General features: G+C 36.1%; 1 protein-coding gene across 1 annotated transcript in view; it reads left to right on the top strand.

Moving 5' to 3' along the window:
* The window catches only part of LOC125997887 (ubiquitin-conjugating enzyme E2 E2), a 191,527-nt gene that overhangs the window by 20,390 nt on the left and 157,636 nt on the right, over window positions 1-13,501 (top strand). The gene's annotated exons all lie outside the window — the stretch shown is intronic.

Raw genomic sequence — 13,501 nt, 5'->3', positions numbered from 1 at the left:
TCAAATTATCATTATTTGAAGATGGTGTAGTAATATAAATAGAAGACCCCAAAGAGTCTACTACAAAGCTCATAGAAACAATAAATTGATACAACAGAGTAGTTGGCTACAAAGGCAGTACATAAAAATATTTTTTGTTTACTTATTTATTTTTTTTGTGGTGCTCAGGAGCTACTCCTATCTCTGCTCAGAAATTATTTTTGATTGTGCTTGGGGAACCATGTGGGATACTTAGTAATCACTCTGGCAGGCTCAGGAAGCCATATGGGAATTTGAAGAGTAAATCTGGGTTGGCTGTATGCAAAGCAAATGCCTTACCCACTGTACTATAGCTCTGGTCTGGTATTTACATTTTTATATTTAAAATAATCTAGAGAGATTATCACATTTAAAAGTGTCCAGAGACATCTAGTATCTAGAAACCAACTTAACAAAAGATGTGGAGGATTCATACCATGAAGACTTTAAGTTACTTAAGAGTTATGAGAAGATCTTAGGAAATGGAATATTCTTGCTCATGGATTGGAAGACTCAATAAGGTTAAAATGACTATCCCACATAAGCTATTATATAGATTCCTTGCAATCCCTGTCCAACTTCAGATGATATACGTCAAGGACTTTAAAAATTTAATAATAAAGTTTTATTAAACCAGAAGAGACCCCTGAATAGCCTAGGAACACCAGCCATGCTTAAGATTTAGTCCTGGCTCTGCACTTGGGTATAACTCCTGCTAGAGCTCAGGGAATGGCATAGTGTGCTGGGGATTGAAACCAGGCTGGCCAAGTGCTAGGCAAATGTAGAATTTATACTACCTCTCAGGCTCTTGTTATTTCTGTTTGAAGTGTTATTATTACAATACTGATGGTGGTTATATTTTCATATGTTCATTGGCCATTTTTATATATCTTTTGTAAAAATGTCTTCAAATCAATTGTTCATTTTGAAATTGTGTTGAGAGCCACAGATGGTTGCTGAGTTACTTTTAGCCCAAGCAGTGCAAGTTCAAGTCATTGAGGCTCTAGGTTTGCTTCCCAGCACAACATGGCCCCTGAAAGGACCTTTGTAGTTCCAGAACATCAGTGAGAGTAGCTTAACAAGAAAAAAAATAAAACAAAAATGTTAAAAAAAAATTTTTTTTTTCGACCACACTCTGGCTATGTGCTCAGAAATCACTTCTGGCTTGGGGGACCATATGGGACGCTGGGGGATCAAACCATGGTCTGCCCTAGACTAGGGTGCACAAGGCTGTGCCACTGCTCCGGCCCCAAGTTAAAAATTATTTTACAATAATTATAAATTATTAAAGTTTTGGAATAAATTCCATATCAGATACTTGATTTGAAAAAATTTCTCCCATTCCATGAATTATTTCATTACTTGCTGTTAATGACATTTTTAGCACAAAAGTAACAACAAAAATCTCACTTTTTTTTTTGTTTTTTGGGTTACGCCCAGTGGCACTCAGGGATTTCTCTTGACTCTGTGCTCAGAAATGACTTCTGGCAGGCTCAGGGATATTGGGTGCCAGGAATCAAACCTAGGTTTGTCCTGGGTCAGCTGCATGCAAGCCAAATACCCTACAGGTCTGCCCCCCCCCCCCACACACACACATTATTTTGACCATCAATGTTCAGGGATCTTCAAATCACTCCTAATAGTAAGATCCAGTTGTACATACCTAATGTTTCAGTGCTCAGGCATAATAGTGCTGGAGACACCATGGCCACCCTGGCTATATTTGTAATGAGTGGGACATGCAGTACCAGGAATTGAACATGTAAGCCAGGAATATACTATAGCCCTTTCTTTGAGCTATCTCCCCAGCCTTTGAGCTTTGATGAAATTTAGTTTATTTATTTTTCTTTTATTGTGTATTTGGAGTCATGTTAAGAAATCATTGTCTTGTCTATGACTGTGAAGTTTTACTCTTAAGAGGGTTTTTGAGATCACACACACACACACACACACACACACACACACACATTTGAATTACTGTGAATTACAGCTTTACAAAGTCACTTATGGTTATTCAAGTTTCAGGTATGTAATATTCCAGCACCAGTCCTTCACCACTCTCCACTTCTCTCCATCACTGTCTCTAGTCTCCTGCCTCCCAGCTTTTTTCTTTTCACCATTGAGTGTAGCCACACTTGGCGATGTTCAGGGCTTACTCCTGGCTCTACACTCAGGAACTACTATTGGTTCTCGGGGGACCATCTGGATACTGGGGATCTAATCTGAGTCAGTTGCTTGCAAGGCAAGTGCCCTACTATCTGCTATTGCTTTGGTCCTCAAGGATTGCATGTTTTTTCTTGTAAAGTTCTACCAGTGCTTTATATATCTTGAGCATCAACCCTTTATAGGACAAGCAAATAAATTCTCCCAGTTTATGGGGTTTTCTTATATTTTTTCATTATTTTTTTTGAGACTCAGAAGTTTCTTAACTTGACGTAGTTCTATTTATCTTAGCTTCTGCTTGCTTCGCCAGTGGCTTTTTATCCTTAAATATGCCTCTGACTTATGGATTCATACTGAAGTCTTTAATTAATTTTGATTTGACTTTTATGTATGTCGTTATCATGGGAACTCTTGTTTTTTTCCCTCAAAGTTGGCTGACCAGTTCTTCAAGGATTTTTCTTCTAAGGGTGTTTGTTGTTAGTTTTAGCTTATGCATTTTAGGCTCAGTTTCATGTCATTCAGAATTATTCTCTTTCCTTGTGGATTCCCAATATTCTCATCAGCATTGATGAAAATAAAATTTTCCTTATTGAATTGTCATGGTATCCTTGTAAAATTAATAGATTTTAAATGTGAAGGCTTATTTTTGAACTAGTTTTGTTTTATTGATCTATTTGCCTGCCAGTCTTTTTATTAGAACAATACAGTCTTGATTATTGTTGATTTTTAGTAAATTTTGAATAATAAGTTATGTCTTCTATCTGATTTTAACTATTAAGTTAAACCACACCCATTATAGGTTATGCCTGGACATAAGCCTAATCACTATTCTTATTGCTGATAATTGCATTTTCTAGATTATAATAACAAACAATATGTAGGAAGATTATGTGGGCTTTTCATAATTATCTCATAGAAAAAGAAGTTTTTGAGATAGAAATTAGGGACAGTTTTTCTTTTAATGTGTTCTCTAAAAAGCCACAATACTTGAAGCATGCAAGAGTCATATAAGCCATCTCCTTATTGTAAAGATTTTAATTGTCTGCAAGTTTTGTTATTATAAACAATGCATGAAAAAGGACACCTGTGCAAAAAAGTCTGATTATTAAACCTGATTTTCTTTTTATTTTATTGTAGTAACATTTATATAATGTTGTGGAGTATTTCAAGGGCTTTTCATGCATGATGTTTAATATTTTTATCCACTTTTAAGAGTTATGGGGTCAACTGAGTTAAGGTTGCCCAGGTATAAATGGTTGATTTGGATTTAAATCCAGGCTTTCTAATGTTTCATCCTTTATTTTTCACTTGTGTAACCACATAAATAAAATTAAATATGCATCTGTGACTATTTGTGTTTCAATTAAGTTCAGAAAAAGAAAAATTCTGGGGCCGGGCGGTGGCGCTAAAGGTAAGGTGCCTGCCTTGCCTGCGCTAGCCTTGGACGGACCGCGGTTCGATCCCCTGGTGTCCCATATGGTCCCCCAAGCCAGGAGCAACTTCTGAGCGCATAGCCAGGAGTAACCCCTGAGCGTTACCGGGTGTGGCCCAAAAACCAAAAAAAAAAAAGAAAAAGAAAAATTCTAATTCGCATGGTAATCCAAAATACCATTTATAATTTGATTTATATTTCCAATTTTATGTAGTATTTATGTGGAACATTTTAAAATTAAACCTATAGTGATTGCTACCACAGTTGCGTGATTGTGTATAGGTGTTTGTATTAGTTATTAATATTGATATAACAGGTAAAGAAAGAAGTTTTTGCGTTTAAGAGTTTTTAGCTTATATTTTGTAGAGGTCTGCATTCTTATTAATGCTATATTTTCCCCATTATTTAGCCTTATTTTAAGTAATATTCCTCCTTGGGTCAGTTAAGTATTTATTGAGGGCTTAATATTAGATCTGCGCTAGACCAAGTATAGGGCTACAGAAATCCAGCTGTAGTTCCTGCTGCTTAAAATTAGACCTAGTTGAAATTAAAGATACACAGATGATTATGTGAACAATGGTACTTTTCACAGAAACTGTCACTATCTGTGGCCTCTTAAAATTGATGCCTCTTTGTTTTGGTTACTGAAAGCTTAATGACTATATTTGTTCTTCACCTTTAATAATTGCATTTTGTTTAGAATCTCAGCTTTGTGTTTATTTTATTACTTTTTCACACCTTGTATATCCATGTTCTCATTTTGATGTTTAGAAATTACTCCCTGTGGTGCCCAGGGACTATGCTGTACCAAGTATCGAGCCTCTAGCTCCTTCATGCAAAGCTTGCACCTCAGCTTGTTGAACTGTTTCTCTGACCCTGTATCCTCATTTTGCACTTTTATACTGTATAATATTTTAAAGCCACCCCTATGTGTTCGTGTGTGTGTGTGTGTGTGTGTGTGTGTGTGTGTGTGTGTGTGTGTGCGCGCGCGCGCGCACGCACGCGTGTTGCAGTGCTGGTGATTCAACCCAGGTATCTTACCCTCAAAGTAGGCATTTTACCACTCATGCAGGCAGGCAAGCTCTGTAAGCTACATTCCCAAACCCTTATCTCTGAACCCTTTTGGAGGATAAATGAGTAGAATTGAGGTCAGAGTGGAATAGTACAGTGGGTAGGGTACTTGCCGGGCAAGTGATTGACCAGAGTTTGATCCCCAACACCCCATATCGACCTCTGAGAAATGCTAGGAATGACCCCTGAGTGCAAAGCCAGGAGGAAATGCTGAGGATTGTCAGTTGTGGTCCAAAAAAACAAAAAAACAACCAAAAAAAAAAAAAAAAACCAAAACCAAAACCAAACCAAACGAGCAGAAAGTTAATGTAAATGTGTTTTGGTTAGCACAGTCAGTGCAAGTATGCTGCGTAGGAGAAGTTATTAACTTGATAAAATTTAAATATACACTGAAGGTCTATGTTCTGATACTGACATATTTGTATGTTTTTTTATTTTAAAAGTACATCTAATTGAGAAATATTTTTATTTACTCATACCATTTTCCTTCATTTCTGCAATATATAGTATTGTTTATATAGAATTTATGAAGACAAATATGTTGAAATATCATTCAGAATGCATTAGGTGGTTACAAAGAATAACAAGAATTGTTTGAAATAACCACTGGGAGTTCATTAGCCTGCAGAATCAGAGTATATGTGCATTGTCACTGAGAATGAGAAAGCATGGCCTTACCTATTGACAATTCTGAGTTCCTAGAATTTTTTTAAGCACATTTCTGTTTCTATTTGAATACCTTTTATAATATTAAAGTAAGCTCTTTTGTTAATTCCAAGAGTATGTTTATATTATTTTTTTCCTACCTTTACCTCGAGGCTTTTTATCTGGGTGAATTTTTCACATAGAGCCTTATTAGGCTATTGCTTCTGATGAATAATTTTGCGTGTAATTGTGATGTGCTTTTACTTTAAGGCTATACTTGAGTGTAACTATAAAATCACCTGCCAAATTCCTTTTTTGCTCTAAAGTGTTATTTTTGAAAATCTCCTTTTAACAATTGACTAAAAATCATTTATGATATTTGCTTTCTCTCAAAAATGTTGAAAGATAAAGGCAGTTTAGTCCTATTATTTGTGGTTTTTGATATTTTAATTTTTCCCATTTCTTGTCTGCCAAGAATATGTCTGAAAAAACATATGTTGAATGATTATGCTTGGATTATGTTTTATAATAGCAACAATATTTTATCACTTATTGCCCAGATTTTATAACTGGTTATTATTTTAGATGTATTACATAAGTGTTTTCTATAGAAAATGTGCTATTATCCTCTGACACATAATATTTTAATTTTTCTGGCTATTGAGAGCTGGTGAAAATTGTACTCACTAGTGCAGTTGAAGCATTTTTAAAATATTTCTTTGATTGTAATTGAGTAAAATATTTTTATCAAATATGTAATTTAAAAAAATGATAAGTAAAATAAGTAAAATTGATCATGTTGAATTTTATTTTGAGGATGCTATTTATTTTGCTTTTAAAATTTATGTTCTCAATTTTCATTTTTACTTTTTTGAAGTAAAATGTATTGAAAACTTCACTTGGAGTGTTTGCATTTATTAGAGACTTATTGAAATGTCTTTAAATTTATATCTAACTGTCTTGTGTAGAAATGGCATTTTATTTTAACACGTAAAAAAAATGCAAGAATGTTAGACACTGAAATTTTTGGTTTCCATAGTGTACAAATTTTCTCCACTCAGAAAACAAAATTTAGTGGTTAAATATGCCCCAAAGCGGAACAAGAACCATCATACCTCAGCCACTGATTTTGCCTTGGTTTCTGCTATTCTAGTTACCTTTTTATTGTACCTGCTGCTATTTGGATGCTTTGTATTGAAGATATTTTTACTTGTTTTGTCCGTTGGGGTGAGAGTATTTTTTTCATTTTCTCTATTTTGTATGTTAGCATTCAGGTATACTCTATGAATGAGCGCTTTTAAATATATCATGAGAGCTAACACCTGATGGATGCATGCAGTGTTTGAGGTTGCATTACTTTATTTATTCTTCACAGCTGTCTTTGAGGTTGATACTAGTTTTAGACATTTTCTTTTTTGTACAGAACATTTTAATTATGTTGTTTGTCTTATATTTATTAATAATTTATTTAAGCACCTTGGTTACAAAAATGTTTGTAGTTGGGTATCAGTCATCGAACTTACACCACCCTTCACAAGTGTGACTTTCCTGCCACCAGTGTTCTCCATTTCCCTCCTCTTACCCTCTTCCTTCAAGACAGGCATTTTATCTCTCTCACTAGAATGTCAAGAGTAGTTGTTGGTCCAGTTATTTCTAATTGTGTTCACCACTCTTTGTTGTAAGCTTTGTATCATGGGCTGGTCTTTCTCTTCTCTATTTTCTCTGACTATAAGTGCCCATACTGTCTTTATTTTTCTTATATCCTACTGATCAGTGAGACTATTCTGTGTCTATCTCTCTCCCTGTGACACATTTCAATCATTTTACTCAGCATAATAGTCTCTATATTCATCCATGTATAGGCAAATTTCATGACTTCATTTTTTTTTTGTGTGTGTGTGTTTTGTTTTTTGGATCAAACCTGGCAACATTCAGGGGTTTACTCCTGTCTCTATGCTCAGAAATCACTCCTGGCAGGCTCCGGGGACCATATGGGATGCCGGGATTCAAATCACCGTCCTTCTGCATGCAAGGCAAACGCCTTATCTCCATGCTATCTCTCCAACCTCATGACTTCATTTTTTCCTGACAGTTGCATAATATCTATTGTGTATATATGCCACTGTTTCATTTTTTAAGAAAAATCATTATTTAAACACCATGACTACAAACATGCTTATGTTTAACTACAGACATGTTTATAACTAAAACGTGGGTTTTAGTTATGAGAAAGAACACCCCCCCTTCACCAGCGCAACATTCCCACCACTAGTGCCCCCCCCCAACTCTCTCCTCCTCCACCTCTTGCCTTTGTATTCGTAGCACAGTTTCTTTAGCCAATCATCTGTTGTTGGGCATCTGGGCTGTTTCTAGATTCTGGCTATTGCAAATAGAGCTGAATGAACATATATATTACTTCTTGAAGCAGTGTTTTTAGTTTTCTTAGTTTCTTAATTTTCTTGGTGGGTTCTTCACCTATATAGTTAAGTTGACTTTAAGATATTTGCGTTTCTGTGTTACTATTGTGAATGGAATTTTTTTTGTGAATGGAATTTTTTTGATATCTATTTCGTCTCTATCATTATTTGTGTCTTAAAAGGCCATTGATTTTTGCATGTTAATTTTGTAGCCTGCCACTTTGCTGTACAAGTCTATTGTTTCTAGAAGCTTTATCATAGAGTCTTTAGGGTTTTCTAAATATAGTATTATGTTCTGCAAACAATGAGGGCTTGACTTCTTTCTTTCATATATTTATGCTCTTGATATCTTATTCTTGCCTAATTGTTATGGCAAGTACTTCCGGTACTAAGTTGAATAGGAGTGGTGAGAGTGAGCAGCCTTGTCTTGTGCCACTTTTAAGGGAAAAGACCTCCAGTTTCTCTCCATTGAGTATTATATTTGCTATGGGCTTTTGGTAAATGACCTTGACTTTCTGACTATATTGAGAAAAGTTCCTTCCATTCCCATCTTGTTGAGAGTTTTTATTATGAATGGATTTTGGACCTTATCAAATGCTTTCTCTGCATCTATTGGTATTATCATATGATTTATATTTTTTTCTTTCGTTGATAATGGTAAATTACATTGATTGACTTGCTTATGTTAAACCAATCCTTACATCTCTGGAATGAAACCTACTTGGTCATGGTGTATGACCTTCTTGATGAGTCATTGGATGCTATTTGTTAGAATTTTATTTATTTATTTATTTATTTATTTATTTATTTATTTATTTATTTATTTATTTATTGGCATCTCGATCTGCTTTTGATATTGATGGATAACGAATAGGGTGCTTGCCTTGCAAGAAGCCATCCTAGGTTTGATCTCCAGCACACTTCTCAGAGTCCCACAAATACTCATTATACTATCTCTCCAGTCCTCTTGGACTCTTCTAACTTTCTAACTCAGAAGCAGGAAGAAATAGCACCGGAATAGACCAGTTGCTAGCTAGCAAATTGAAATAATAATAATAATAGCTGTGTTTTACTCTTTTTAGAACCATAAACTACAAGAGACATTAACTTTATTTTGTGATTTCAGAATTAGAAGAAATTTATTTAAAAAAAAAAAAGATCAACTTCAGTCATAGTTGCCCAGAGAAATAATGGATGATTCAGGAGGTAATATATGCCCCATCTTGAGAAATTAAAATAAACCTGCTTATTTTAGAAAGATTTATAGATGTCAAATGTGAGTTAATACTTGAATGGCATTTTCCAGCTGCTTGACCTTAGACAAATGAAGTCTATTTTGTATCAACCGTTTATTTCTTGAGTTTGTAACTCATTTTTCCTCCCTTTTTCCTTTTGGAGCCTTGGTAGTTAATTTAATAGTTTACGGGCCTGACAGAAGCAGCCTTTTTTTATTACCTATTGCATATGAATTGATGAGGCTTTATATCCTGCTGTGTGCATAACTTTCAGTTATAAGTAAAAGATGATCTATGAGGAACATGAAGAAATGTGAGCCAGCTGTAAAGTGGTAAATTAATACCTATCAATTTGATAGGACCTCAGTTATTATGTTTCATAATCTCCATTTGTATGATTTAGATAAGAAATAAAAAATCTAATATTGGTCAAATAAGACATAAATTGAGTTAATCATCTAATACAAGATATTAATAATTATTTGTTTAGCATATATAGCTTCAGATCTAACACATCCATCCTCATGGTTTCTCATACTCCTGTTGGTTCTAGGGAAAAATTTACTTTGCATCTTTAGGAACTGAATTACCTATTAATAAAGAAAATATATGGATATTTTGTATAAGCTTTTTCTGACATTGTTTCTGAGGCATGAAATCATAGATTTGAAAAAGAATTCAAAGTTTTAAGATTTAGAAAATACAGATTACACTAAAGTCACATATTATGTAGACTTTGTAGTATGTAGTATCATATGTAGACTATGTAGTATAATTTTGATACTCCTTAATAAGAGATACTTGTTTTAAATTGTTAATGTTATGAAAGGATGATTGTTATATCTGCAAATAAGAACAAAATTCTATTACGGGTAGGGCAAAATGATCTTGGCTATATGCAAGAGAAATGTTCTAGAAGACTGCAAATCCTGTTACAAGGACTAAAAGAAAACCCTTTCCTGAAGGTAGAACAAAGTTCTGAAGGGTTCCAAAATTAGTTTTTGTTTTAAGAAACTTACATTTTGGTGTTAAGGTCAAGTTAGCAGTAGGTGGTGTCCAGCAAGTATAGTCTTTAAAGTTTAGGAGACCAGGTGATGAGTAAGGCCTGTCCTTATAAAATGACAAAGTGTTTTAATACCAAATCCAGGATAGTTTCCTTCAAATATGTGTAAGTATAGGTGTATAAGATAGTTAAGATTTATTTATCAGGCCTGGAGCAGGATTTTTAGCCAGCACGGGCGGGCAGCTGGCAGGCCTCCGCATGTGCCAGCGGCCTCTTGGCCCGGCCTAGGGTAGGGGGGCTCAGACATGGGTCACCAGACCCCCCTCTCCCCCTTTCCTCCAGATCTCCAGGTGGGTTTCTGGAAGGAGCTGATGGGGCACCCTGGGTTTTCCCCACTCCTAGGCTGGCTACAGAGGTTGGCTAAGGGGGTGGAGATTGATCTGGGGGGTGGCAGATAGCTGCTCAGCTATACTCAGGCTGTCACTGGCAATTTCATACCAGTCTACATTTTGCAAACCGCGCGGGGGCTAGCGCCCCTGCGCGAACATATGCTCCTCCCAACCATTAGTACCCCAGATTTACTCTTCTTAACTTCAGTAACACACAGTTCTATTCTCTGACCAAAGACATACAGTAGATCTAACAAATCCCAGAACTACTTAGAAGGACAGAAATTGAACACATATTGAACACATATATCTTTTGAATATTTTATGGGTATTTTCTTTAACTGATGTAACTCTCTATATATTCTTCTACTATGATGTTTCTATCCACTTTTCATCTTGTCTTTTCTTTGTAAGCTGTTCAGTAAGGATTGTTGGTAGAACTGTCCCTCAGTTTGATGCCTATGATTGAACTATGTCATGGAAATTGCTGGTCTTGTTCCCATTGCCTCCAGATGCACCAATAACGCTTCATGGCATTGATCCTTGTTTGCATAGACACATTAAAATGGGAAAACACCATACATACAGATAAGTTCTTATCTAATAAATCTCAGTACAATGTACCTTACACCCTGAACATTGATATAATGACCTGGCACAGGCCTCAGAAGAATGGGCATCCTCCATTCACGCCGGAACCAGGCAAGCTATCTACGAAACGTCCAAGGTCTTTTATAGCAACAGCTGGAAGCAGTCCTCTACCAGGAAAGACTCTACCAAGGGTCTGACATAGACCTCCTAAAAAGAGACTTCCGTTTACACTGAGAAGACTTGACAACAACAATGACCTGCTCTACAGGACATGGTTCTCTCTATTGCCCCATAAGTGTGAGGTGAAATGAGAGGATGCTCCGCACCATCCTGACTACAATATGGGATATGCAGACTCCAGGATCTTTAATACAGAAGCATGATACCAACAACAACAGAGACTAAGTGAGGAATGGAGGTGTATTGCCACTACAGAGGATGACTTGAATTGGACAAACTAGTGTGCCTGGAGCCTAGAGTCAGTCCTGTGCCAGGAAACTTCAGGGTAGGGTCTCCTTGTATTTAGACCATAATTTGCCTTTCCATATCCCTTATGTTTTGGTGGGCCTATGCAAACAAATGCCACTTTAATACCGTTTTTTACTATGTTCCCTTGACTCCAATCCTTAAGAAAAACAACCCACTAAAACTTTTGAGGCTAACTTAAACTAGTAAGCATGTGCATGGAACTAGAGAAATGTACTTTGCCCTCAATGTTTAAGGAGTTACATAAGTCTAATGTCTTTAGATTATATTGTGTGCTGCTAAGAAATAGTATGTACTACAACTGGGGATTTGAGGGACAAAGTAATTGTATTGTACATGGGTTCAGTTTTGTTTTTCTTAATGTTCTTTGGCTGAAAGTTCAAGGCTGGGATATCATCGATGAATTCTGTTTATGGGTGATTGGGCTTCCACTGTAACTTTACCCTGTCCTCTTTCTTTGCATCTTTGTTGTCATAATTAAAATAATAAAAAAAAATTAAAAAAAAGATTTATTTATCAGGATTTATGAGAGCTTTCTAAAATTGAGTCATTCTTTTCTTTTTTTGGTTTTTGGGCCACAACCAGTGACACTCAGAGTTACTCCTGGCTATCCACTCAGAAATTGGTCCTGGCTTGAGGGACCATATGAGACGCCGGGGATCAAGCCAAGGTCTGTTCTGGATTAGCCATGTGCAAGGCAAATGCCCTACTACTGTGTTACTGCTCTGGCCCCTTGAATCTTTCTTTTATGGACTATATTAATTCAACTTTCAAGTGGGGGGCAGTTAAATAGTTCATTTAAATTTGAATTCACTGGAGATAATAGTGAGTTGGTTGTAGACAGAAATTTTTTTTTCAGGTGGAGAATGGGCAAACCTTCCCAACTATGCTCTGGAGGTCTAGGAGTCCCACTGGTGATTCTTGGAGAACCAGTTCTGCAGTTCAGTGTAAGGTTGCAAGAGGATGCAATGCTAATGGGCCTACACTGACAGGTTTACTGGGCCACCCGTGGTGCTGCTGGGAACCTCCAGGGCTATACTTGGTGATTCTGGGAATCAATTGCTATAGTGCCTAGCCACTATATATCTTCTAGCCTCTGGACAACTCTTTTTAACAGCTTAAATAGAATTTTTTACAGAATTTTGGTGCTGTTATTCTTCATATTTGAAATATTTCATTTTCCTGTTTGTTTTAATTTTAAAAAGCAAGGATTCGAACTGTATGTAAGCATGATAGCTTTGTAATTACACAGTTGTGAACTACATACTGTGGAATTTGAGATGGTTAATTTTGGTTGAGCAGGATTTCAGTCATCTTTGGAAGCTAGTCAAATCCAGAAAACACATGCTCATTCAATATGACATATATATTCAGTTATATGCTAAGGCCATTAGTTGGTGATGCTTACTGGCAGTCTTTGCTTTACAAATGGAAGCTATAACTCACTTTTTGTGGGGTTAGAGGTTAGGAAGTCTTAAATTGGTGTTTATGTGCTTATAATATGAACTTTATAAGTTACATGTGGTTTTTGGGTCACACGCAGCAGTGCTCAGAGGTTACTCCTGGCTCCATGCTCAGAAATTGCTCCTGGCAGGCACAGGAGACCATATGGGAAGCCGGGATTCCAACTGATGACTTTCTGCATGAAAGGCAAACGCCTTACCTACATGCTATCTCTCCGGCCTCTTATAAGTTACATGTAACCAAGAACTGTTGACATAGATGCTCAGTGATCTGCTGGGGACTTGAGAAATAGTTTAATGGGACAGGCTTGATTATCATTCTGTTCATAATAATTAGACTAGGATAAAACAGAAAAACTTTTAACCATTTTTATTGAGAGAAAAATTTGTCACATGAATAAAAATAACTTATTTAGGGGAAAGCAGAATGGAATTGGGATCTCATGAATAGCATAGGTAATTTATTATCTCTCTCTCTATCTCTCTCATCTATCTATCTATCTATCATCTATCTATCTATCATCTATCTATGTCTATCTATTGGTTTTGGGACCACATCCAGCAGTGCACTAGTAGTTCCAGGTTTGG

This window comes from Suncus etruscus, chromosome 20, assembly GCF_024139225.1.
Source record: "Suncus etruscus isolate mSunEtr1 chromosome 20, mSunEtr1.pri.cur, whole genome shotgun sequence".
Lineage (NCBI taxonomy): Eukaryota > Metazoa > Chordata > Mammalia > Eulipotyphla > Soricidae > Suncus > Suncus etruscus.
Note: the sequence above shows the minus strand (reverse complement) of the source record. Positions and strands in the feature narration are given on the sequence as shown.